This window comes from Nyctereutes procyonoides, unplaced genomic scaffold (genome assembly GCF_905146905.1).
Source record: "Nyctereutes procyonoides isolate TBG_1078 unplaced genomic scaffold, NYPRO_anot_genome, whole genome shotgun sequence".
NCBI classification, from domain to species: domain Eukaryota; kingdom Metazoa; phylum Chordata; class Mammalia; order Carnivora; family Canidae; genus Nyctereutes; species Nyctereutes procyonoides.
This window is the reverse complement of record NW_026575044.1, coordinates 43,676,879-43,703,469: the sequence shown is the minus strand read 5'-3', so window position 1 is coordinate 43,703,469 and position 26,591 is coordinate 43,676,879.

Genomic DNA, 26,591 nt, shown 5'->3' with positions numbered 1-26,591 from the left:
TCTTAGAACCACTTTTACTGCATCTCGTAAGTTTCGGTATGTTGTATTTGTTTTTATTTGTCTGTAGGTTGTTTTTAATTTCTTCTTTGATATGACACAATAGTTGTTCAGTAACATGTTTAATCTCCACATATCTGCAGTTTTTCCATTTGTCTTCTTGTAATTGATTACTAGTTTCATACCATTGTGGTCAGAAAAGATGTTTGATAAGATTTCCACCTCTTGAATTTACTGAGACTTGTTCTGTGGCCTCATGTTTGATCTATCCTGGAGAATGTTCCATATGCACTTGATAGAATGTGTATTCTGTTTGGGGATGAAATATTATATATATATATATATATATACACACATACACACACATATATATATACATACATACATACATACCTAAATATATATAGTATACACACACACACATGCACACACATATAGGTAGGTAGGTATGTATTTATACATATACATGTGTACATATATATCTATATGTACACAAATACTTATACATATATAGGTTTGTATGTGTATATATATATGCACATATATAGGTATGTATGTATATATGTAGTATTAAATGTTTATAAACTAAATATATGTATGTATATATGTGTGTGTGTGTGTATATATATATATTTCTTATGTCCATCTGGTCTAATGCGCTAAGGCAATAGTTTCCTTATTAATTTGTTGTCTGCATGATCTATCCATTGATGTAAGAAGGTATTAAAATTCCCTACTATTATTGTATTATATATATATATGTATATATATATATATATACACATACATAGCATATAATATTATATTATTGTATAATTCCCTATTATTATATTTTGATGTTCCAATTTGGGGCATATATATCTACAAATGTTATATCTTCTTGCTGGATTGACCCCTTTATCCCTTTTTGTCTTTTATTAGACTATTTATTTTAAAGTCTTTTTTGTCTGATATGAATATAGCTGCTCCCACATCTTTTCATTTCATACTGTGTTTATATTTTATGGCCGAACTATTTTGAATTATGTTGTCTGCCCCCCAGTGCCCTGCCTTCTGTCTTTCCAGGACCCCAGCTCCCATTCTCCTGGTCTCTGGTTCTCCCCCACCAGGGCCTTCTTCAGTTTCTTATGTAGTTGACCCTCCTCTCTAGTCTCCGAGACCTGCCCCATGGCCCCACTCCTCTCCTCTCTGTGGCAGTTTCATATTTACTAAGATAAATTTGCTCATTAAATATTTTGTTGTATTTTTTTATTTTTTTTTATTTTTTTTAAAGATTTTATTTATTTATTCATGAGACACACACACAGAGAGAGAGAGAGAGAGAGAGAGGCAGAGACACAGGCAGAGGGAGAAGCAGGCTCCATGCAGGGAGCCTGATGTGGGACTCGATCCCAGGACTCCAGGACCCTGCCCCCGGCTGAAGGCAGCGCTAAACTGCTGAGCCACTGGGGCTGCCCTGTTGTATTTTTTTAAAAGGTTACATGGAATATATTTCTTTATCCCTTTACTTCCAGTTTGTGTGTGTCCTTACTTAAGTGAGGCTCTTATAGGCAGCATATAGACAGGTCTTTTTAAAAGTCCATTCAGTCATTCTGTGTCTTTTTTCTAAGATTTTATTTATTTATTTATTTATGAGAGACACACACACAGAGAGAGAGAGAGAGAGAGGCAGAGACATAGGCAGAGGGAGAAGCAGGCTCCATGCAGGAAGCCTGACGTGGGACTCAATCCCAGGTCTCCAGGATCACACCCTGGGCTGAAGGTGGCACTAAACCGCTGGGCCACAGGGGCTGCCCCATTCTGTGTCTTTTGATCTGAGAATTCACTTCATTTATATTTAAAGTAATTGTTGATAAGTATGTACTTATTGCCGTTTTGTTCATTGTTTTCCGGCTGTTTTTGTAGTTTCTCTGTGTTCCTTTCTTTTCTTTTTCCCTTGTGATTTGATAACTTTCCTTAATGTTATTTTTAGATTTCTCACTCATTCTTTTTTCTGTATTTACTATTCTTTGTTGTTATCATGAGATTCACATAAATCATCCTATTTAACAGTCCATTTTAAGCTGATAGGTTAAATTTGAACACATTTCAAAATTCTGCATTTGTATTCCCACCCTCTTCCACTTTTTATATTTTCAATGTCACTTTTTAATGTTTTAATTTTGTGTATCACTTAACAAATTATTACAGTTTTAGTAACTTTGCTACTTTGGTCTTTTAACTTTCCTAGTAGCTTTATAAGTGATTAATCCACTGCTTTTACTGTATATTTACCTTTTCCAGAGACATTTTTACTCTCATGTGTTTTCTTTTTATTAGTCAGTTCCCTTTTCAATTTAACGTTGCCCCTTTCATAATCTCATAAGGCAGTTTAGTAGTGATGAACTCCTTTATTTTTTGTCTGTGAAACTCTTTCTTTCCATCTGAATGACAGCCTTACTGGGTGTAGTATTTTTGGTTGTAGGTTGTTTTTCTTTCAGCACTTTGAATATGTCCTGCCACTTTCTTCTAGCTTGCAAAATTTCTGCTGATAAATCTGATTATAGTGTCATGAGGATACCCTTATATGTAACAAATGATTCTTTTTTTCTTGCTGCTTTTAAGTTTCTCTCTTTATCCTTAACTTGTGATATATTGATTGTAATGTTTCTTCGTGTGGGTATCTTTAGTTTTACCTTGTTTGGGACTCTCTGAGCTCCCTGGACCTTGATCTCTTTTTCCTTCATTAGGTTAGGGAAGTTTCAACCATTATTTTCTGTTCCTTTCTCTCTCTCTTCTCCTTCTGAGACTCTTAAAGTGCAAATGTTATTGTATCTGATATTGTCCCAGTGGTCTCTTAAGTTATCTTCATTTTTTTTTTTAATTCCCTTTTTCTTGCTGCTTTGTCTGGGTGAGTTTCATTGCTTTATCCTCCAGGTCACTGATCCATTCTTCTGTGTCATCTAACTTGCTGTTGGGAACTCCTCTAGTGTCTTTTCAGTTTGATTATTATGTTCCTCAGGTCTATAACTTCTGTTTGGCACTTTCTTATGTTTCTGTGTCTTCATTAAAGTTGTCATTGTTTTCATAATTGTCCTAACAGACTATGTGGAGAGTGTAACAATGGCACCCACGAGTGCCTCAGTCTCTACGGAGTATCCCAACTCTCCCCTACCCTCCGGCCAATGCCCTCAGATCAACAAATGAATCTCCCCACATGTAATCCAGGTGCTTTTCGAAGCACTATTTTTTCACTGGGTCTTTAATGAGCAAGACCACATATGAGCCCTGCAAGAGAGGAAATTCATTTTCCTATAGCACTTTGGGACCTCTGAACATGAGCACCATTGATTTTCCAAGGGAGCTTGTCTTTCCAGTGCATTCCCAAGGGCCAGGGTATCCCATGTGGAATAGCAACTCCTCACTCCTCCAGGAGAAGCACCCTTCTGGTGGGCTCCCTCCCTATTGTGTGCACTGTGCTAGGAATGAGATTTTCAGTGAGACCATGTTTCTCCCTCTCCTACTCATCTCGATATGGTCCTTTTGTCCTTTAGGTATGGAAGGGAATTCATCTAGTGTTCAGATCTTTTTCAGAGTGAAATGATACATATGGAGCTATAGATTTGGTGTGTTCATGGGAGGAGGTAAGTTCAGGATCTACTACTACACATCTTGGACCACCTCCTCAGATAAGTATCTTTACTTTTTTAAAAGATTTTATTTATTTATTCATGATAGACAGAAAGAAAGAGAGAGAGAGAGAGAGAGAGAGAGAGAGAGAGAGGCAGAGACACAGGCAGAGGGAGAAATGGGCTCCATGCCGGGAACAGCACAGGACTCGATCCCGGGACTCCAGGATCGCACCCTGGGCCAAAGGCAGGCGCCAAACCGCTGAGCCACCCAGGGATCCCCAGATAAGTATCTTTAAAATCTATCTTTCACAATGTAATTTTTTTAGGTGGGAGAGGGGCAGAAGGAAGGAGAATCTTAAGCAGGCTCCATACCCAGCTCAGAGCCTGATTTGGGACTCAGTCTCACAACCCTGAAATCATGACCTGAGCTTAAGTCAAGAGTCAGATGCTTAACCAACTAAGCAACCCAGATGCCCCTCACCTCTTATTTTCTGATTTGCCACCACGTTAAAAGAGAATTTAGCAATAATATAGTATTTTAATATCTGCTTTCCAATTTTGTGGCAAATATATGATTTTTGTAATTATCCTTAGTTATGCTTTCCAGACAATACATTTTTTTTCTAAAACAACATTATCAAGTCAATTGTTAGTGAGTACATTAGTGTAGTAGTACTGATTTTGCTTCTTGATGTCAATTGACATTTTTGTTTCATCAATGAACCAAGTATATAAATGTTCTCTCTACTATCATTCCTCTGAATTGGAGACCTTCCTTTTACTTACTTTTCTGTCTCCCTCTTTTCCCTGCTGCACTTCTTTGCCTCTCTTTTTTTGCAGTAGGATTTGACTAACAATTACAAGTAGGGTGTCAACAGTCAACACCCTGGTTTATCAGGAAGAAGAGTTTTTTTTTTTCCTTTTTGACAAATATTTATTCTTTTGACATTATTGGCTTCAAATCTATTTTCTCAGCTATACAGTACCACATCCTATTTTGCAAAGAGTGAATATAGTAGGTAGGTGGATAGTTTTTGAAAAATCTTGAAGATGCATGTTGCTCATGTTGATGATCAAAATTTTACCTTATTTATAGGTTTGAATCAGATAGTTTCTTTTAGTTCCTCTTCCATAATGATTATTCCTAGAAATAAGAACTGATAGTACAGTTTTCTGAGTCAAATGACTAGAAATACAAAAGTATTCTTATGCAAATGTTTGTCTTTAAAATGGAACCAGAAGGCTACTGCTATAAATGTACAGAAAACTCAAGTGAAGGAAATTCATCTTCTGGACCTTTTGCTATTTCCTGTGGAATGTTCCTGTTTTCCCTTGAGGGAGAAAAATGGTTTCATCAATCTGGGACAGCTATCTGTAGAGGTTTTATCCTTTTCAGAGGTTGTCTTTGAAAAGTTTCTTTGATATCTATATATTTGGGTTTCTATGATTTAAAAATAAAAACTCTTTCAATACCAGATGTAACCACTTTCAGAGTAAACGGGGTTGCTGCTGTGAGGTTGCACAACAGTCTTGTGGCTGGTCAGGGGGAAAAGCCATTTTATGGTTTTAAGCATCGCGTATATCCTTAAACGTATCTTTTAAGAAGAGAAGTATCCCTATTTTTTTTAGAAATATAAGTGCATGGCTGAAATATATAGATGTATATAAACATATGACATTTATACTCTATGTATATATATTTACATATGTGTGTATATGTGTATATGTAAATATACACACATACATATATTACATTTAGATAACTAGATAATTGAAGCAAATAGTTATGGGGATGTTTAAAAATATGCTATGCAAGTACTTTAAACTATGTATTTGTGCATGGTATTTAACAGGTTAACACTAAACTGGCTTTTTTACAAGTTTTGTAGCTTACAGAGAGATGATCATAGAAGTCATCCCTTTGTAATTGTTGAAAGAATAGTTTGTGCACAGTTGAGATTCCTACTGCCATCCCTGCACTTAAGGGCAGGGGATCTCTGGGTGGCTCAGGGGTTTGGTGCCTGCCTTTGGCCCAGGGCGCAATCCTGGAGTCCTGGGATTGAGTCCCTCATTGGGCTCCCTGCATGGAGCCTGCTTCTCCCTCCTCCTGTGTCCCTCCCTCTCTCTCCCTCTTTCTCTCTCTCTGTGTCTATCATAAATAATAAATTTAAAAAAAAAACATTTTTAAAAAAAGGGCAGTACAAAGTCAGCTCAGAGACAAAATGTTTAATAATGGTAGAGAGATCCACTATATCCATCTTTGCAATATAGATTTTATTTATTTTTTAGTGTGATCCCCCTCCTCTACCCATGAGAGGATTCACTTACAAAAAGCTACAGCTGTATCCCTGCTCTGTGTGCACTGTCTTCACCAGGTGCTTCTAATTGCCAGCTTCCGTCTGGAAGCCTGAGCCCAGCTGTGCTGGGATTGATTCCTGCCACACAGGAAACTAAAGAGAAATCCTGAACTAGGTCAGAAAACTGCCTCACTCATCAAGTCTCACCAACTCTGACTTGTGCCCTTACTTCCTTGTTTGCCGCCACCTTTTTTACATTGGTCTCTGTGGTTCCCTGGTCTTCTAGCCCTGAAAAACTTAATAACATCCACCTGTGGACCCAGCTCCATGTTCTGACTTGGGGATAAGTTCTTGGCCCCAGACCAAAATGGAAAGAGCAGTAAATCTCTGGCCAAGGGCAGCCTGTGTGGCTCAGTGGTTTAGCACCTCCTTCAGCCCAGGGCCTGATCCTGGAGACCCGGGATTGAGTCCCACGTCAGGCTCCCTGCATGGAGCCTGCTTCTCCCTCTGTCTCTGCCTCATTCGCTCTCTGTCTCTCTCATGAATGAATGAATGAATCAATCAATCTTTTTTTTTAAACTTTTTTTTATTTATTTATGATAGACACACAGAATGAGAGAGAGAGGCAGAGACATAGGCAGAGGGAGAAGCAGGCTCCATGCACCGGGAGCCTGACGTGGGAGTCGATCCTGGGTCTCCAGGATCGCGCCCTGGGCCAAAGGCAGGCGCTAAACCGCTGCGCCACCCAGGGATCCCAATCAATCAATCTTTAAAAAAAAAATCTCTGGCCAAGAAACAAGTCACTCTGTGTGTAGTCTCACCGTTTTATTAACTTGAATTTAGTTTCTTCAATGTCCCTGAGTTTTCCCTGTGATTAGACTTCATGCCCTCGTATTGTTGACTCCTTTTTATTTTGTTTTTTTGAGTCCACAGCTTAGCCTTCCTGGGGTTACCACACTGCCCTGGCACTGGCCGTGAACCATGTATGCCTGCTGCTTGAATCTTCGTTATTTCAACCCTATTTCTGCACAGTAAGATACAAAGTCTGAGTCTTTTGCTAATAGTGGTTGGGTCTCTGTGATGCATTGCAACACAACTTGAGACCATTCTGTTGTCCCTAGTGATTAGAATTCTCCTTTCTTTGCTCTGTCAATTACTCCACATCTGTTTTGACTCAACTCAGGCAACAACTCATGATGTCTTCTTTGGCCTCACCCTACACCTGACAGTCCCACTGCTAGGCTGGGCTAAATGCTCTTTTCACTGTGATTTCCTGATGGCCTGGGCATATTTCAAATATATGCATTGATTTATATTATAAATATTATTATAAGTCCATTTACATATCCTTTACCTCTCCCTCCCCCACCCCCCGCTGGCCTGTGTGTCTTCTGGTGGCTAGCAGGATATATGGCTTTTAAATGTTTCTTGGATGAACGAATGAACTTGTGTTCCTACGTGCTAAGTCTGGGTATAGTAGTCCCCCCCTTATCTGAGGGGGACATATTCCAAGACCCCAGTGGATGCCTGAAACTGTAGATATACTGAACCTTATACATGATATTTTTTTCATATACATACATACCTATGATAAAGTTTAATATATAAATTAGGCACAATAAGAGATTAACAACAATGACTAATAATAAAACAGGACAATCATAACAATGTACTATAATAAAAGTTATATGAAGGTAGTCTTTCCCTCTCAAAATAATTTATTGTACTGTACTCACCTTTCCTCTTGCAATGATGTGAGAAGATGGAATGCCTACCTGATGAGGTAAAGTGAGCTGAACAATGTAGACATGTGACCTAGGTTACTATTGACCTTCTGACATCTGAAGTAGGATCACATGTTTCTGGACCACAGCTGACCAAGAGTAACTAAAACTGGCCAAAGTGAGACCACAGATGAAAGGAAATCACTATATAATCACTAACCCTTTGTCTTGCTACTATATTAAGCTCTAAGCTTCATCCAACTATCACAAGCCTTCATTGGTCATGTCCTAAGCTGTACTGTTAGACCTCCATCCTAGACCACTTGCTTACCTGGTGCTCTGTAACCTGATTCCCATGTACCTTGTCATGCTCATTAAGTGATGGACTCCAGAAAGGTCCATTGAAGTGTCTAATGATATTGACAGTGACTACAAGCTTAGGTAGGATAGATGTGTTCTCTGTCTCAGGCCAGAAAGTAATCCAAATCAAGATAATGTGATTCTTGTGAACAATGAACCTTTGAAAGAACATGCCAAGCACTAGAACTTTCTCCTTAAAAAGGAAATAAAAAGTATTGAATGAATTACTTTTAATACGTTTCATGATGATTAACAAGATTTCAAGATATTTTATAGAGAAGGGTTTCTAAAAATTCAAGGCCATTATTTCAGTATGAGTGGATAGTGTCTGCTGAGACCCTAACTCTGTCTGAGATCAAAAGCTGTTTGGGACCTTGTGAGCCAGAGGCTCTGTTTTGCCATTGTTTCAAGTTATGAGAGATCTTGGAATGCTGATTTCCTCAACCTACCAATATTTGATATTCTAAACTATATTTGGTGAGAGAAGTGCCTACTTTTAAAGACAGTGTTCAAAGATTTTTCTCCCAATATATTATATTTTGGTAATATTCATTTTGGAGACAAAATCATCCCACACATTGTCATCAGAAATCTGCCTCGTACACACCATTCTGTTGAGATTTTGTTCAAATCTCTGTAAGAGATTGTGCTTATAATAAGACACTAAGGAAGAGAGAGAGAGTGACCTTCCCTTTTGATATTTGTTTTTTTGTTTTGTTTTGTTTTTTAATTTTTTAAATGTATTTATGATAGTTACACACACAGAGAGAGAGAGAGAGAGAGAGGCAGAGACACAGGCAGAGGGAGAAGCAGGCTCCATGCACCGGGAGCCCAACGTGGGATTCGATCCTGGGTCTCCAGGATCACGCCCTGGGCCACAGGCAGGCGCCGAACCGCTGCGCCACCCAGGGATCCCTCCCTTTTGATATTTGTAAAGCAGTGATGAGGAGGGTCCATGATCGTCTCATAACTTTTAGGTCATAATTTGTTCAGTCAGTGATTATAGTTATTTCCTTTAAGATTTAAATTGCAGAATCAGCGCTTCTAATTGTTCTACTCCCCTGGGCTTTTAGGATCATTTGATGATGCTGGATAAGCATTATTTAAGATTATCATTTTTGATACATTCTTGCCAGAACATTGTTTCTCTCCCATATTCTGAGTATAAATCTATCTATCTTTTGGTCAGTCCATTTCAAGGATTTTGGTCTTGATGTTTCCTTAGCCTACAATGTTCTGACAGGCAATTCCTTCTTACTCTCTCATCTGGGATATACTCCTTAAAAAACACTCCCTAATAGCCCTATCTAAAGTGTCCCTCAGTCACCACCCCACCTCACCCCACCCCTGCTATAGGCACATTCTGTCACATTAACCTGTTATTTCTTAACACATAGCCTGACATCATCCTTGCCGTCTATTTTCACCTCTTCCAACAACTGCCATTAGAATGTGTGTTGAGAGTAGGGACTGTGTTTTCTGCTCTGTCGCCATTTTCTTTCAAACTGCCCAGCCTATTGTAGACGTTCAGTATATATTTGCTGAATGAATAAAAGAAAGAAAAACAAGGATGTGGGAGAGAGGAAAAGAAAAGACAGAGATGAAGGAAGGAAGAAGTGAAGGAAGGTAGCCAGACTTAAGAATGAGTTGTGTGATGAAGTACTTTACATTTCAAAGAAAAGGAGCCTGTGGAAATGATACCAACTATGCCACCATTTTTTTTTTAATCTCTCCTTTTTTCAGGAGAAATCTTCATACCTCCCTAGCTGCTTTGAGCCCAGATATCTTCCTTACCTGTCTATCATTGCTCAACTGACCCTGCAGATTTTATAATTACCAGTTATCTCTCAGTGATTCACTTCAAGATTAGACTGTGGACAATGATTATGAAAAGTCAAGAGTAGTGTGAAATTCACCTTTTCATATTGGATTTCTGTCATGACACGGATTACATCCAGGACTCATATTGTCTGATTATTTCCTTCGCGATGAAGGCTTTAACTTCAGCCTTTTCACCAGTCAGTGACGCCATCTGATGACCTGTAAAAATTTAATTGGGCACTCTGATATATTTAGTAGCAGCTCGCTGCTCTTTTTAACAGTTGCTAACGTTGTAGGAACAACCGGGCACTTAATTTTATGGGTGTTTTTGAAACAAATGATGATTTTTAATGGTCTCTTAAAAATAGCATTATAATTAATCTTCATTAGTTTTCAGTCAAGATAAATATTCATGTTCAAAACAGTGGTTGTGTTGAAGAGAATCTTTCTGTTAGATTGAAATGTAATCCAGTGCTTTCTTTTTTATTAATTCAGCCAGCCCCCTCTGCTGTTAAAGGTATTTTTTTTTCATTTTTAATAGCTCTTTTTTTACCTCAAAGAGATAATTATAATTCAGTCATTGTATCAGATAAAGAATAGATGCTTATGTCAAGTAATTTCTCCAGTGAGAATATTTATATATCCAAATGATGTCTGAATTCATAGGAAATCTTAGCAAAAGCACAAGTTTCATCACATTGTCACTGAATTAAAATATGGTAAGAGAAAATTTCCAGTTTAATAATGATCTAAACCTTTGTGGGTAGATAAGCTACTTGTCCAAATGGAAAATAAACAGATTTTTTTAAAAGTACTTTTTTTTAGTGAAAAGTGTGAGAGTTGGAAGTCAGAAAAAAAACCATGGATTCTAGTGTAGTTCTGCCACTAATCACTTATGTGCCCTTGGGCAGTTATCCTCAGGATAATGCCCTTATTGATAGAACATCCTAGCTTCCTTCCAATTACTGCTAAGTGCTGGTATAATCTTAGTACCATTGTGAAACAATAACAAGCAATTTAGGGGCACCTGGGTGGCTCAGTCAGTTAAGTGTTATAATATTACTGGTGGCTCTATCATTTAAAATACTAAGATAAGGTTATTGGTTATAAGAACATATGTAGAAATAAAAAAAGTTATCTTCTTTGTCATAAAAAAACGGTTATCCAAAAGAATGTGTCAATATTCTCATTTACATCATTTACAATGCAAAGGAAAATGCAATACAATGCATTTTCCAGAATGGATCACTGCAGATTCTCTTCCCAACAATCACTTAACTCGTTAAAATAAAACTTTTAAAATAATTATTTAAAGAGAATTGTCTGGAGGACATATAGCAAATAGAGAAGAGTTCATTCATTTTCTTACTTTCTGGTACTAAATCTCCTTTAAGGCAAGTCTGTAGCACTTGGTCTATGACCCTACCCCCCACTAAGATTAAACTGTGCTCTAATCCAGGCAAATACAACCAAGAAGAGTAGGCTTTTTCATCCCCCAACTCCCATTCTGAAGCCAAAGTTTCACCTCAGGAAAGACAAGCTGGCAGTGTTCTTATCTCTTCCATTTTACAAAAGTTTGCCTAGGCAGGTATACTTAAGAGGTCCAGGACTCCTTTCCTCTTCTTAGCTACTACTTGAAGACAGAAACCCTGGCTTAAGCATAGCAAACCAAAAATACTAGTGCCCTGGTTGCTCTCACCCCAACTCACTTATAAGGCCAAGGTTCCATATAGGGGAAAAACAAGCCAAGAAAATAGGTACCATCTCTAATACCACCTACTGATGAGGGCAGGGTATCGCTCTGAGAAAAGTGAGTCACTGTGTTCTGCCCCCCAGCTCCTTTGTGGTGGTACAGAGGTTATGCCAGGAGACGAGGTAGGTCTCCAAGGATGATGACATCTATAGATCTGCCTGAAGGAGCTCACTTTATTTGGAATAAAGCATGAAGAATTCTATACCTAAGGACACTGTCAAAAGCAATGAACATCTTGGTATAGTACAATTAGGAAGATACTCATAGTTCCATGATACATGCAACAACAAGCAAAGTGGAAGAGCAATCAGAAATTTAATAGAGAGAAATAATGGAAAGAGACAGCCAAGAAGATCATGGTGGTCAGGAAGGCTATGTGCAAATTCTAGGCTGTACTTACCCAGTAGCAGTCAGAGCTGGATGTGGACAGACTTGAAAATATCCCCTAAGCCACACACAGATCAATAAATAAAGAACAGAAGCCTCACTGGCACTAGAGTTTTCACCAAAAACTGGATGAACAACAACCTGGCTTGACTCAGAGGCAACTCCTAGGAAAGCAGGCTTAAGAATGAAATTAGACCTGTCCTTGGCAGTCTGAAAGACCGTGCACATGCCTTCAACTGTGCCTTCTCTGAAGTGCTAGAAGAGGAAAAATCCAAACTAGTAGTCCCTGACTAAACGAAGGCAATCACATATAAACTATTTACCCTGCAATAGCAACTTTTAAACCCCACACATATCAAATGGTAAAAATATAACTGTCTAACAGAGCATAAGCACAACTTTGACCAGTAAGTGGCTTATGCTATCCCAAGAGAAATCCCTGGGGAACCAAGCTAAAACATAAAATAAAAGGCTACATGCTGTTGGAGAAATAGATTCCAAGTCCCTAAATATATAAACAAGTGACTAAGAAAACAGCAAAAACTACCAGCCCATGAACATAGGAGGTGAGGCAGTCAGTATACAGAGTTGCTATAATATATTACTCAAGACATTCAGTTTTCACCAAAAAATCACAAGATATGTAAAGAAACAGGGAAGTGTGACCCTGTATTAGTTTGCTAGGCCTGCCATAACAAAGTATCACCAATTATGTGGCTTAAACAACAGCAACTTATTTTCTCAAAATTCTGGAGGCTAGAAGTCCAAGATCAAGATGTCAGCAGAGTTAATTTCTTCCAGAATCTCTCTCCTTAGCTTGTAGATCATCATTTCCTTCCAGTATCTTTGTATGGTCCTTCTGTGTATCTGCCTTAATCTCCTCTTATAAGGACATCAGAACATTGGATTAGAGCCCACCTATATGAACTCATTTTACCTTATTTACCTTTAAATGACCCTCTTTCCAAATATAGCCATATTCTGAGGTACTGGAGATTAGGACTTCAATAAGGAATTTTTTTTTCAATATAGGAATTTTAAGGGGAAACAATTTTGCCCACGATGATCTGTGCTTCAGAGAAATATGGGACATCATTCAGCATAGAGATTTATGTATAATAGAAATATCAGAAGGAGAGGTAAAAGAGAAAGGGGCAGAAAAAGAAATTTTAAGGGAATAATGTCTAAAAACTTCCTCAATTTTACAAAAAGCATGGTTTTACACATCCAAGAAGCTCAGCAAACTCCAAATAGAAGATCCACACCTAGACATATCATAGTCTACTGTTGAAAGAATGAGAAAATCTTAACAATAAGAGAAAAGTTATTTACCACACTCAAGGGAACCTCAGTAAGATTAAAAGTTGACCTCTTATCAGTGGAACATCAGGCAATGAAATGACATATTCAAAGTTCAAAAGTAAAAACAAACAACAAACTGTCAACCAAGAAACTTCAGCAAAATAATCTTTGAAAAATTAAGTCAAAATAAAGGCATTCCCAGATAAACAAAAGCATTTGTTGACCTGATTTTTAAAAATAATACCAAAAGGATTGTTTCAGGCTGAAAACAAATCATACCAGAGAATAATTTGAATATACATGTAAAAATAAAGTGCTAATAAAGATAATTATGCAGGTAAATATAAAAGACAGTATAATTGAGTATTCCCTTTTCTTCCCTAAACTGATTTAAGAACAATTAAATAAAACAATATGCATAACATGCTATTGTTGGATTTAGAACATATAGAAATTTAATATATTTGACAATAGTAGCACAGAAGGTGGATAGGAGCAAAGTTGTAGTGGAGTAAGAAATGATACCAGGTGGTAGCTCAAATACACAGAAAGAAATGAAGAGAATTAGAAATGATATAAAAGAAGGTAAATATAACAAACCATATAAAGATACAATTGCTCTCCTTTTCTGAATCAGTCTCTTTAAAAGGCATAACATATAGGTTAATAATTGTAACAATATGTTGTTTGATTTGTTGCATATATGCAGCCCAATATATATACATATATATTATACATATGTATAAATATATATATATGTATAAATAGCATCAAAAAGGGAGAGAGCAAATGGAGCTATATATAGTAAAATGTCTTTATTTCACTGGAATTAATTTTGTATAAGTCTGAAGTAGGTTTTGATAAGATGTACTTTGTAAGCACTAGATCAATCACTAAGAAAATAACACAAATATAAACATGAAATAAAAATTATTAAAATAAATTATTACACTTAAAATATCTATTTAATACAAAATAAAATTAAAGGAAAACAGGGGAACAAAGCAAATATGAGGCATATGAAAACATAAAAAATGAAATGGCAGATAAAAATCCAAACGTTACAATAAAAATATTAAATATAAATAATGTAATCAAAAGGCAGAAATTCTTAGATTGGATAAAAGAATAGCTCCAACTCTACACCCCCTATGAGAGACACATTTTACATTCCAAGATTCAAAGAGGTTGAAGATGAATGATGAAAGAAAATGCCATGCAAACAGCAACCTTAAGAGACCTGTTGTGTTTATATTAATTTAAGACAGAATAGACTTTCAAACAAAAAATGTTGCTGGAGAAAATGAGGAAAATTTCATAATAATAAAAATATTAGTCCACAAGGAGGATTTAACAATTATAAACATATATGCAACTAAGAGCATTCTCTAAATACAAACAAAACTGATAGAATTGAAAGGAAAGAAGAAAAACTGAGTAATAGTAGTTGAAGACTTCAGTGCTCTATTTTATAATATAGGCCACCTAAACAAAAAGTAAACAACAAAAGCAAAGATTTTAACAATATAAGCCAACTAAACCTAACAGATATCAATCAAACACTCCATGCAACAGCAGCAGAATAAACATTCTCCTGAAGTGCAAATAAAACATTCTCAAAGATAGATGATGTGTAGTCCACAAAGCACACCTTAGTAAATTTAAAGGATAGAAATTACACAAAGTCTTTTCTCTGACTGTGGTGGAATTAAATTAGAAATTAACAACAGAAGCAAGTTTGAGGAATTCACAAATACATGGGATTAAACAGCATATCCTAAATAAATAATGGGTCAAAATTTTAAAATCACAAATTAGAAAGGAATAAATATTAAACTAGAACTCCATAGGATGCAGTTAAAGCAGTGCTCAGAGGAAATTTATAGTTTCAGATGCTATATTAAAAAGAAGAAAGGTCTCAAATCAATAAGTTGACTACCTATCCTAAGACACTGAAAAAGGAAAAGCAAACTAAATCCAAAACAAATGGAAGGAAATAATAAACAGTACAACAGAAATAAGTAAAATAGAAAATATAAAACTATAAAGAAAAATCAATGGAACCAAAAGCTGATTCTTTGCAAAGATCAGTAGAATTGATATCTATTTACTAGACTGACCAAAGAGAAAACTCACATTGCCAAAATAAAAAATGAAAAACTGATTTTATAGAAATAAAAAGGAAGTATAAAGGAACAATAAAAACAATGTATGCCAATAAATTAGATAAATTAGATGAAGTGAACAAATCTCTAAGAAAACACAAACTAGTGAACCTGACTTTTTAAAAAAAAATAGAAAATCTAGACTTACAACAGATTGAATTATTAAATTTTAAATCTTCCTATAAAGAAAATCCCTGGCCCAGATCCCTTCACTGTTGAATTTTACTAAACATTTTATGAAGAACTAATACCCCTAAACGATTAAAGAAGAAGGAACACTGTTAATTCATCCTATGAGGCCAGCATTACACTGAAACCAAATCTGGCAAAGACATTAAAAGGAAAGAAAACTGGACCAATACTCCTTATGAATATAGATGCAGAAATCCTCAGCAAAACACTAATGAAACAAATTCCAGCAACATAGAAAAAGGATGATAGCTGTTGGAATTTCTCCCAGGAATGTGAGGTTGGTTTAATATCTGAAAATTAATAATATAATAATATAATACTTTATATAATAGACTGAAAAAAAAAAAACAAAAATCATGAGATCATCTTAACAGACATGGGAAAATATCTGACAAAATCCAGCAGCCTTTCCTGATTAAACAACAACAACAACACCCATCCAGCAAGATGGTGATATAAAGACACTTCCTCAAGCTAATAAAGGAATCTATGGAAAACCTGCAGCTAGCATCATAACCTTTGGATGAAATCAGCTTCATGAAGTGTGCACAGCTTTGTTTGCATTTTGAAAGAAAAGTGATCTATAGGCAGAGAAGATTGTAGAAGAAGCCAGCCTGGGTTGGGCACATGGCCTAGTTGACTGGTATGGCAAGATAGGCAGCAGGAAGATCTTGGGATTCTAGGGGCAGAATGACTAAAAAGGGAATAATAAAGGGATAAAAATAAATTTTAAAAATGTGCAGGGACGCCTGGATGGCTCAGTGGTTGGGCCCCCACCTTCAGCTCAGGGTGTGATCCTGGAGTCCCAAGATTGAGTCCTATGTTGGACTCCCTGCATGGAGCCTGCTTCTCCCTCTGCCTCTTTCTCTGTATGTCTCTCATGAGTAAATAAATATAATCTTTTAAAAAAATGTGCAGAGGGTTTGAAAGGTATCAAAAATAAACTATTTCAAAATATCCCTCAAATGAGTCAAGTAAAAGGAAAAGAGGAGACAATTGTATTTTCCTTCTCTCCTTCCTCCTGTTCTCAGGATCCTGATTACTCGTACTATTACAACTATAATTTAGTTTCATTGTGGGCTACATAAACCTGTAGGGAACCTGGACATCTAACGAGCATGATATATTATATTATATTCTCCAAAATATAGTATCTCTGGGACTGGGGTCTAAACAACTGGCTGAAATAAACTTTGGGGACCTGACATAATTATAATTTGGAGACTGCTTGTGCACAATATTTTTTTACAGATGATTTGTTTTCCTAATTATGCTTTATTAAACTTACTTCTGTCAGTTTCCATTCCCTTAATACACACTGGGGGAATTAAATGGCTTGAGAGTAACCACCATAGCCAAATACATACATACATACACACATGCACACACAGACACACACAGTATCTGCTTTTTTTTCCTCTGGACACAATAGAAATCTTCTAAATATGTCAATATTTAGAACTTAATAGTTGTCAATTTCATAGTTGACCCTCAAAGAACATGTGGTTGAGCTGTATGAGTCCACTTAAATGCAGATTTAAAAAATAATGAAATATAATACTATAAATGTATTTTCTCTCCCTTATGATTTTCTTAACATTTTATTTTCTCTAGCTTCCTTTTTTGTAAAAATACAGTATATTATACATATGCAGAATATGTGTTAATCGATTATTTATGTCATCAGTAAGGCTTCTAGTCAATGGTAGGTTGTTAGTAAATATGTTTTGGGGGAGTCAAAGGTTGTACATGGATTTTCAACTGTGCACAGAGTCAACTTCCCTATCCCCTGTCTTGGTCAAGAGTCAACTGTATGTATTTAACATTCCAAAACTTGAATGAGCCCCTCAAAAAAAAAAAAAAAAAAAAAAAAAAAAAAAAAAAAACAAAACAACCTAGGAAAATACAAAGAAATTAAAGTGTAAGAATTTAAAAAGAAAAGTAATTTTCAGAATGGTCTGAGTTACAATTAATGGTAATCAGATTCATTTGAGTTAGATTTGGATTAGTCCTGAATTTGTTGTAGGCTGGATTCCAGGAGTGAATCTAGGGAAGTGAGAAATGATTTCAGGAGTAGCAGCTCAGGAGATACTCTACTGGGTTGTACCTGGTGATTATGTCATTAAGTTGGAAAGGGCCTTCTTTGGGGATCAGGAACTTTAAAAACACAATGTAATTGAAGCAGGGCCTCTAAAATCAGTTGGCATTTAGCCTTCTTTGAACATTGCAGTAACCATGGACTGTTTAACCTCAGGTACCCTGCAATAGGGAGAATCCTGTGAATGACCCCCCATGAACCTTGATCTTATGTAATCGCTTCCCTTGTGGGTATAGATGGAACCTGTGAGAATAGCAAAAGGGATATGATTTCAGTTGACCCAGTCTATTCACATGAGCCCTTGAAAAGCAATCTTAGTTGTGATCTGGCAAGATGGTCTGAGCCCCAGGAAGTCCAATTCAGTCAATGCACATTCACGGCCATATTTCCAAAAGTACATCCCAGTGCCATTGTGTATAGGGCAAGAAGTTTTCCAGCTGTTAGTCACAAACCAGGCCGGGAATTAGCACATCCCTTTCCACAACATATTCAGTGATGCTGAGACCAGGTCATTAAACCAGGCCTCTCAAATCAGAGCTCACAAATGAGGTAACTCATTCCCCTTTGGACACTTCCAAACATTGCAGAGTTCTTACACAAGTTCCCCCATAATTTATATTTGTACTATTTGATGACAGATACAATTTTGTACTATAAGGGTTATGTCACTTGACAGCTCTTCAGTTACTGAGGATAGTTAGACATAGATTTCTCCTTAGTTTTCCCTGGACTTTTCCTCTTTCCTCTCTAAATGCTTTAGTCTACAGTTTTTAAAGGTGAACACAAAGTCCCACATATACTGACCAGTATCAAATGAAGGACCATTTCCTTCTCAGTCTTAGAGCTTTTCTTTAATAAATGCTGCCCCAGGGATGCCTGGGTGGCTCAGTGGTTAAGCCTCTGCCTTCGGCTCAGGGCATGATCCTGGGGTCCCAGGATCGAGTCCCACATCGGGCTCCCTGCATGGAGCCTGTTTCTGTCTCTGCTTCTCTCTTTCTGTGTCTCTCATGAATAAATAAAATCTTTAAAAAAAATTAAAAAATAAATAAATAAATGCTGCCCCAAATGGCTTTAAAGTACTTTGTTGTTGCATCACATGAGAAAATTGTTTTAATGTAATAGGAAGGTTTGTTTTTCCAACCTTGTTTTGCACAGACACATAAAAGACATCAATTAAAGAAAGTTCTAAAATAAAACAAAGCAAGATATTGTTGAGTCCTTTCTTGGATTGTGTGACATGTTTTCAATTCTTTGTAAGTAAAGGGGGGAAAAAAGCCTAACTTTTAATCAGACCAGTTGGCACTAAAAGGAAAATCTTGCTAGGAAGTCAAACACACACCACATGCCACATGGAGATAAAACAACATGAAAAGGAAATGCAATTCAACGGCTAAATTAGCTTCCTTTGACCATCATTTTCATTGAAAAGCAAGAGCAGTCAAACATTGCTATCTACATTTATATTTTCATCAGAGAGATAACAAGAGAAATCTCCTTTTTTAAGATTTTTTTTTCTTTTTTAAGATTTTATTTATTTATTTGAGACAGAGTAAGAAAGTGTACCTGCGCATGAGTGGGGGTAGTGACAGAGGAAGGCAGAGAGAAAGAATCTCAAGCAAACTGTGCGGAGCTTGATCTCACAGCCCTGAGATCATGACCTGAACTGAAATCAAGAATTAGATGCTTAACCAACTGAACCACCCAGGCCCCCCAGAGAAATCCTTTTTTTAACAGCTTTATTAAGAAATAATGCATATAGCACACAATTCACCCACTTGAAGTGTACATTTCAAAGTTTTTATATATTCATTCACAGTGTTGTGCACCATTACCATCACCTGTCCCTCCAGTTAAGAAACCCTGAAGCCCCTTTTTTGTGTGTCATGATGAGGAAGAAGGCACTGCCATCCATTTGGGGTCATGGAAACAACGAAACTGGAAAAAGGGAAGGGATGGAAGGGGCAAGGGATGGATCAAGGAATGTCCATCCACTGTAGATCTGGACTCCCGTGCCTCAGCTAGACAGCAGGCATCTTCAGAACAGTTCTCCCTAGTAAGTACAGCTTGTGGAATGTTCACTGTGTGATTCCATTTAAACCTAATGAGAGTGTCAGGACTTATAAAAAGGCTGAATTGTGAATTACATTCTTCACCACTGGACTCTCCCTTTCCTTTCAAAAGGGGTTCAGGCTGAAGTCGAATCTAAGTGCAATGTGTCTTTTGCTTCAGCAAAGAGGCAATTGTAATCAAGTGGTGCTGTGTTTTAGCTAGGCGGTTTTAAAACAAGTACTGGCATTGGGTTGCTTTTAATAAGGTCTATGCAATTTTCTCTCATTTTATTTCTAAGTTTCAGGGACAAAAGTGTTAAAGAAAATCTAGAGCATTTTATTTTTGAATGGTCAGAATGTGACTCGACTATTCATTAAAAGCAAACAGCTATCACAAAATGCATGAATCTTGTCCTTCCTGAGAGTTATAAACTCTTGAATTCATCTAAAAATTGACTCAAATTTGAACATTGGCCACACCGGCTGATCATCCTCATCCATGGTGCCTGTCTCAGACCCAGTTTGGGTGTATCTGGAAATCTTTACATCAGAAACATCAAGGACTAAATTAGGTCTATTATTCTGAGAGCATAAGCGCTGATAAATGGCTGTGTTCAAAATGCTATTTTTCTACATACTATTTTTCTAAAGAAACAAGGGAAAATATGAGGTTTGGTTTTGGTTTATGTCTGTGTGGTTAAGCAGCATTATCATTAGATCTATGAAATTCTGTTCCTCTCTTCCCTCTGCCGGCTGAAGAGAAGTATTGCTGGCGCTTGCTGTTTTTCTGCGAGTGTGGGAGCACATTTCTGGCCAAGGTGATTAAAAGACCTAAAGGAAATGCAAAGATCAGTATTAAAATTTCCAAAGACAAATGAAATTTCTCCTACTTATTCCTTTTCCTAGTCTCTTCCTACACCCTCAGGATGTAAAAAGGTGACACATGCTGGGCTTCGAGGCATGACAGCTGATAAAACAACCGATTTCTTCCAATGAGATGTTTGTGTGATGGTTGTAAAAAAGAGGTGAATTCCAGAGGAGGAAGTTGTGTGTGTATGGAAGGGGGACGGGAGGTTCTCCGGAAGTTTCACGATTCTGTACGAGCTATAATTCTCAGTAACTTTTCAGTATTGTAGGTGCCTTAGCACTGAATAGGCTCATCTCTGAGTTGACATAAGGAATCTCTTTCTTTTCCCTGTCATATGCTGCTTTAAATTTTTTTTAAGTTTTTTTTTAAGTTAAGCAGGTTTTTTGTTTAATTACTGCTCTTAAATCTTCCTTCCCCTTTACATTTGGATATTGGAGTTAGAGAGGCAATGAATATTGTGAGAAATAGATTATATTTAAATTATTTTAAGTAGCAATGACTTTCTGTCATCCACATGCTTCTTTGGGTTAAACCAGAAGTTCAAAACTAAATCCAAATTGCTAAGTTCAATTCAATACATTACTTTCACAAATTCAATAATAAATGAGTATAAAAGGACTTTAGGAAGCATGGCTCAAAGTATTGGAAAAAACTTAAAACTTGAGATTGAAATTACAGTTTACCTTAAATGGCTGTTCTACTTCTGACATCACAGACTTGGATTTCCTATTGTACATTCTGAAGCATCATTGGTTCACCTTTTCCTCAAGAAGGGATAACTAAAATTCACAAGCATATGTGACACCGGGGACTTTGCCAAGGACATTCAGAGTTTACCCTGTCTCCCTCACGTTATCACATCAAAGCTTAAAGAAGGGTATGCTACACATGGTCATGAACTGAGGCCACATGCCTGAATGCCACTTCTGTGCTTGCTATTTGTTTCATCCACCCCTTCCAACACTCGGTCTCTCAGGACTAAGGGTGCTTCCTAAGCACCCATCCCCTGATGGCTCATCTTGGTTTTATTTTTTTTATTTTTTTTTATTTTTTTTTTTATTTTTTATTTATGATAGTCACACAGAATGAGAGAGAGAGGCGCAGAGACACAGGCAGAGGGAGAAGCAGGCTCCATGCACCGGGAGCCCGACGTGGGATTCGATCCTGGGTCTCCAGGATCGCGCCCTGGGCCAAAGGCGGGCGCCAAACCGCTGTGCCACCCAGGGATCCCTCATCTTGGTTTTAGAGCACTGAGTATACACCTTGGCTTAAAGATGTGTCTCAGAGCATTCCATACCATGCCTGTCCTTCTTTGCCACCCTAGGGGAGACTCCTTTGATAGACGGGCATTGTTTTAATCATTTGTGTGTTCCCCAGCACCCAGCACAGTGTTAGCCCTTAGGATGTGGGGGTGCATGTGTGTTTCAACCATTGTTCATCAAATGAGTCAAGGTCCAACAGCTAGACAATTGGACAGTCTATTTTATTATTTCTCTTTCTGGGAGTTAAAGCAGAAGAAGAAAAGAAGATTGGACAAACCTAATAGAGTGGTCGCAGGAATAATTGTAAAAACTAGGAAGATTTGGACCTTAAGGTGTTTTACCTGAACTAGAGAAGGGTAAAAGATTGGTTGAGTCACCAAGACCAATCTCTCCTAATTACTTTCTTATCGTCTACTATATATTCTGGGATGAGAACTAGACAGAGTAGATATGAATAATGTACATAATCTGCCATCTAAAAGCAGAATGTATCAGAAAAAGAATGTTGTTATAAAATCAGCGTATTTGAAGAATTTTCAAAAATAAAAAGCATAGAGGGGCACCTGAGTGGCTCAGCTGGTTAAGCATCTGCCTTCAGCTCAGGTCATGATGCCAGAGTCCTGGGATCCAGCCCTGTATCAGGTTCCCTGCTTAGCAGGGAATCTGCTTCTCCCTCTCCCCACTGCTCATGCTCCCTCGCACTATCTCTGTTGCTATCTCTGTTTCTTTCTCTCAAATAAATAAATAAAGTCTTTAAAATAAAACTAATAAAATTAAAATAGAATTAAAAAGCATAGGAGACAGCAATGATCAGAACAGAAAAATTAATAATACTGGAGTTAGAACAATAAACCAAACCTGGTTCCTTAAAGTGCCCAGTAAAAGTGACACACCTTTGGCAAGGCTAATCAAATGGAAAAGGGAAACTCTAAAAACAAATGATATTAGAGATAAAAATAGGGATAGGGTGCCCTGGGGGCTCAGTTAGTTAAGAGTCCTCCTCTTGATTTCGGCTCAGGTCATGATCTCAGGGTCATGAGAAAGAGCCCCAGATGTCAGGCTCCATGCTTAGCAGATAGTCTGCTTGATATTCTTTCCCTTTCCCTCGTCCTCTGCCCCCCCCCATGCACTCTCTAAATAAGTAAATAAATAAAATCTAAAAAAATAAAAATAAGGATATAACTATTGTGGGGGTAGATTCAAGAAAGCATAAGAGATGACCATGTACATGTTGGAAAATTCTGGGTGCAATTACTAGTTTTCTCAAATATATACATTTTCAAAATTAACTAATGGAATTACTTTCAGGAGAAAACACGGAAGAAATGAACGTAGGCAAAAATCTACCCATAAAGTAAGCATTAAATTCAAAGAATTATATAGGTTATTCCTATTACATTTTAAAAAATAGTTTTTATATTTAAAAAAAAAAACAATATGTTATTTCCTATTAATTCATTGTTAACATAACATTGATAATATGTATGAAGTCCATATAATTATATTTATATAGTACAAAGAATAGATGTTTATATTATAAGTTATTTCTGTTATAAAACCATACCAACAGGACACCTGGGTGGCTCAGCAGTTGAGTATCTGCCTTCGGCTCAGGGCATGATCCTGGAGTTCTGGATCAAGTCCATATCAGCTCCTGCGGAGCCTTCTTCTCCCTTTGCTTGTGTCTCTGCCTCTCTCTCTCTGTGTCTCTGCCTCTCTCTTTCTCTGTGTCTCTCATGAATAAATAAATGAAATCTTTAAAAATAAAAATATAAAATATAAAACCATACCCAGATAATAGAAAAAGATTGTAAATATTTTGGCTAAAAGATTGTAAATGTCTTGGCTAGTTAGGAAAGACAAGCAAAACTCTGATACCAAACTAGATGAGAGAAGACACATGCAAAAAGAAGAACTGTGATTCAGTCTCACTCATAAATATGGATGCAGTGGTGCCTGGCTGGCTCAGTCAGAAGAACATGCAACTCTTGGTCTTGGGGTTGTAAGCTCGAGCCTGACACCGGATATACAGATGCTTAAGTAAGTAAATAAATAAACTAAAAAAAAAAAAAAAAAAATGGATTCAAAGTCCTAAATGAACTATTAGTAATTAAAATACAGCAATGTATCTAAAGAATTAAATATGCTAAAAAAGGAATTAAATATGCTGACAAAGTGTGGCCTGTATTACTCCAAGGTAGTTTGATTCAGATATTCATTGTTATTCTCCATGTTAACAAAGAAAGGAAGAAAAAACAGTATGGTTGGATGCTAAAATTAAAAACAAAAAACCTTTTAATATAAAACCCACTGCTGCTTTTGAAAGAAATAGTGAACAAAGAATAGAGAAAACTTTGTCTAACTTGCTAGAGCAAGCATCATAATCAATGGTAGGACATTATCCAGGATATATCAGCTGTTCCAACACTATAGAATTCATAGTCAATACAATTAATCCAAGAAGTATAGAAAAGGAAGGAAGGAAGGAAGGAAGGAAGGAAGGAAGGAAGGAAGGAAGGAAGGAAGAAGAAGAAGAAGAAGAAGAAGAAGAAGAAGAAGAAGAAGAAAGAAAGAAAGAAAGAAAGAAAGAAAGAAAGAAAGAAAGAAAGAAAGAAAGAAAAGGAGAAAGAAGGGACATTTCCTCTCCCAAGTTCTTTCCTCTCCCAAGTTCCAAAACACACTGTTGAGGGTTTTCAACACCAACCCCCAGGCATCTTTCCTAATTGTGAAACAATCATGAATAACTTCATGAGCTAGTTAAGAATTAAAATACAATTTCCTTCACTGGCAATAAAGCCAGAATGGAGAACGCAGCCTGGGCTTCAAAGTTAACTTACCCACGGGGTCACAGGCAGAACAAGTGGGGAAATTGTATGTGGATCCTGTAGAGCTGGAAAGCATTGCCAGGAGTCTCATCTCCCAAGGTAGCAGAGAGGGAAATCCCTTGTTCGCAGGCTCTGCAGGTCCCAGACACAGTGGAGAGCTTCATTTTCTCAGGCACTTCTCCTCCCAAGGGAGAGGGTAAGTTAGTGTAAAGAGAGAGGATTGGGAATCCCTGTTAAGAAACATGGGACTGAGTAATAGAGTTTCCTAACACTGACACTAATGTTGACATAAGAATAGACACAGTACTTGCAGGAACAGAAATGAGAACCAAACACATTCAGGTATATGTAGACGTACATTTTATGATGAAAATAGCTGTCAGTTGTGAATGTTTCAGCCACAAGTAACAGAAAATCTAACCTATATTAGCTTAAAATTTAAAGGGAATTTATTGGTTTATGTAACTGAAAAATCTAAGAGAAAATGAAGAATTCAGGTAGGATTGAAAAATCAGAAATTAAAAATGGAACTACCATAGGATCCAGTAATTCTACCCACTTCCAGTAATATATCTGAAGGAAATGAAATTGCCATCTTAAAGAGATACCTGTACCCCCAAGTTCATTGCAGCATTTTTATAATAGCCAAGACATGGGGAAAACAGCAACAACAACAACCTAAGTCTGCAATGATGGTTAAAGAAGTGCTACGTGTAATCCAGTTAAATATTATTCAGTCATTAAAAAGCAAGAAACCCTGCCATTTACAACAACACAGATGGCCCTTTTGGGCATTATGCTAAATTGAATTAGTCAGAAAATGACGTATACTATATGATCTCACTTACTTGTAGAATCTCAAAAAACAAACAAACAAACGAAAAAAACTCTACAAAAAGAGAGGGCAAGCAATAGGTCAGTGTGGCCTAAGGGTACAAACTTCCAGTGATAAGCCAAATGAATTCGGGGATGTGTTACATAGCATGGCAACTAGATTTATAATACTGTATATTTGAACATGACAAAGAGAGTAGATCTAAAAAATTCTCACCACACACCCAAAAATTGTAACTCCGTAAGCCAATGGATATGCTAACTCACCTTATTTCCCTGTACTGCAGCCACTATTTTGCGATGTATACATACATGAAGTCATCACACAATGTAGCTCCAACTCACACAATATTCTATGTCAATGATATCTCAACAAGCTGGAATAGGAAAAGCACACTGCTGAATAACAATACGTCTAAGAAAATGTCACTATGGCAATTTATTTTATTTTTATTTTTTAAAGATTTTTATTTATTTATTCATGAGAGAGGCAGAGATATAGGCAGAGGGAGAAGCAGGCTCCCTGTGGGGAACCCGATGTGGGACTCGATCCCAGGACCCCAGGATCATGCCTTGAGCCGAGAAGGCAGATGCTCAACCACTGAGTCACGCAGAGGTCCCTCACTATGCAATTTAAAAACAGTTTGAGTGGAATGAAAATGAAAGTCCAGCACGTCAAAATTTATGAAACACAATTAACGCCATACTTACAGGAAAATTGATAGCACTAAAAGGCTTATATTAAATGAATGATGAAGTTATTGGTTAATTCAACAAAGTTAATTAGCAGGGTCATTTTTTTACTTAGCATGTTAGAGTTTAGAGAACAGCCTTATTCATACTTTGCTATTTGGACTTTGCTCTGAAGAGACAAACTGAGAGAGCAGTCGAATGGGTTAAGTCCATCCAGCTTTAGTGGACTGCGGCAGGCAGCCAATCTTCTTCCAGGCGCAGTGCTCCCTGGAAAACCTCTTGGCCTTCTTTTCCTAAGCTTGGCCCAGCAGCTCCCCTCAAGTCCTTGCCCGCCCTGTCACATGGCATCACTAT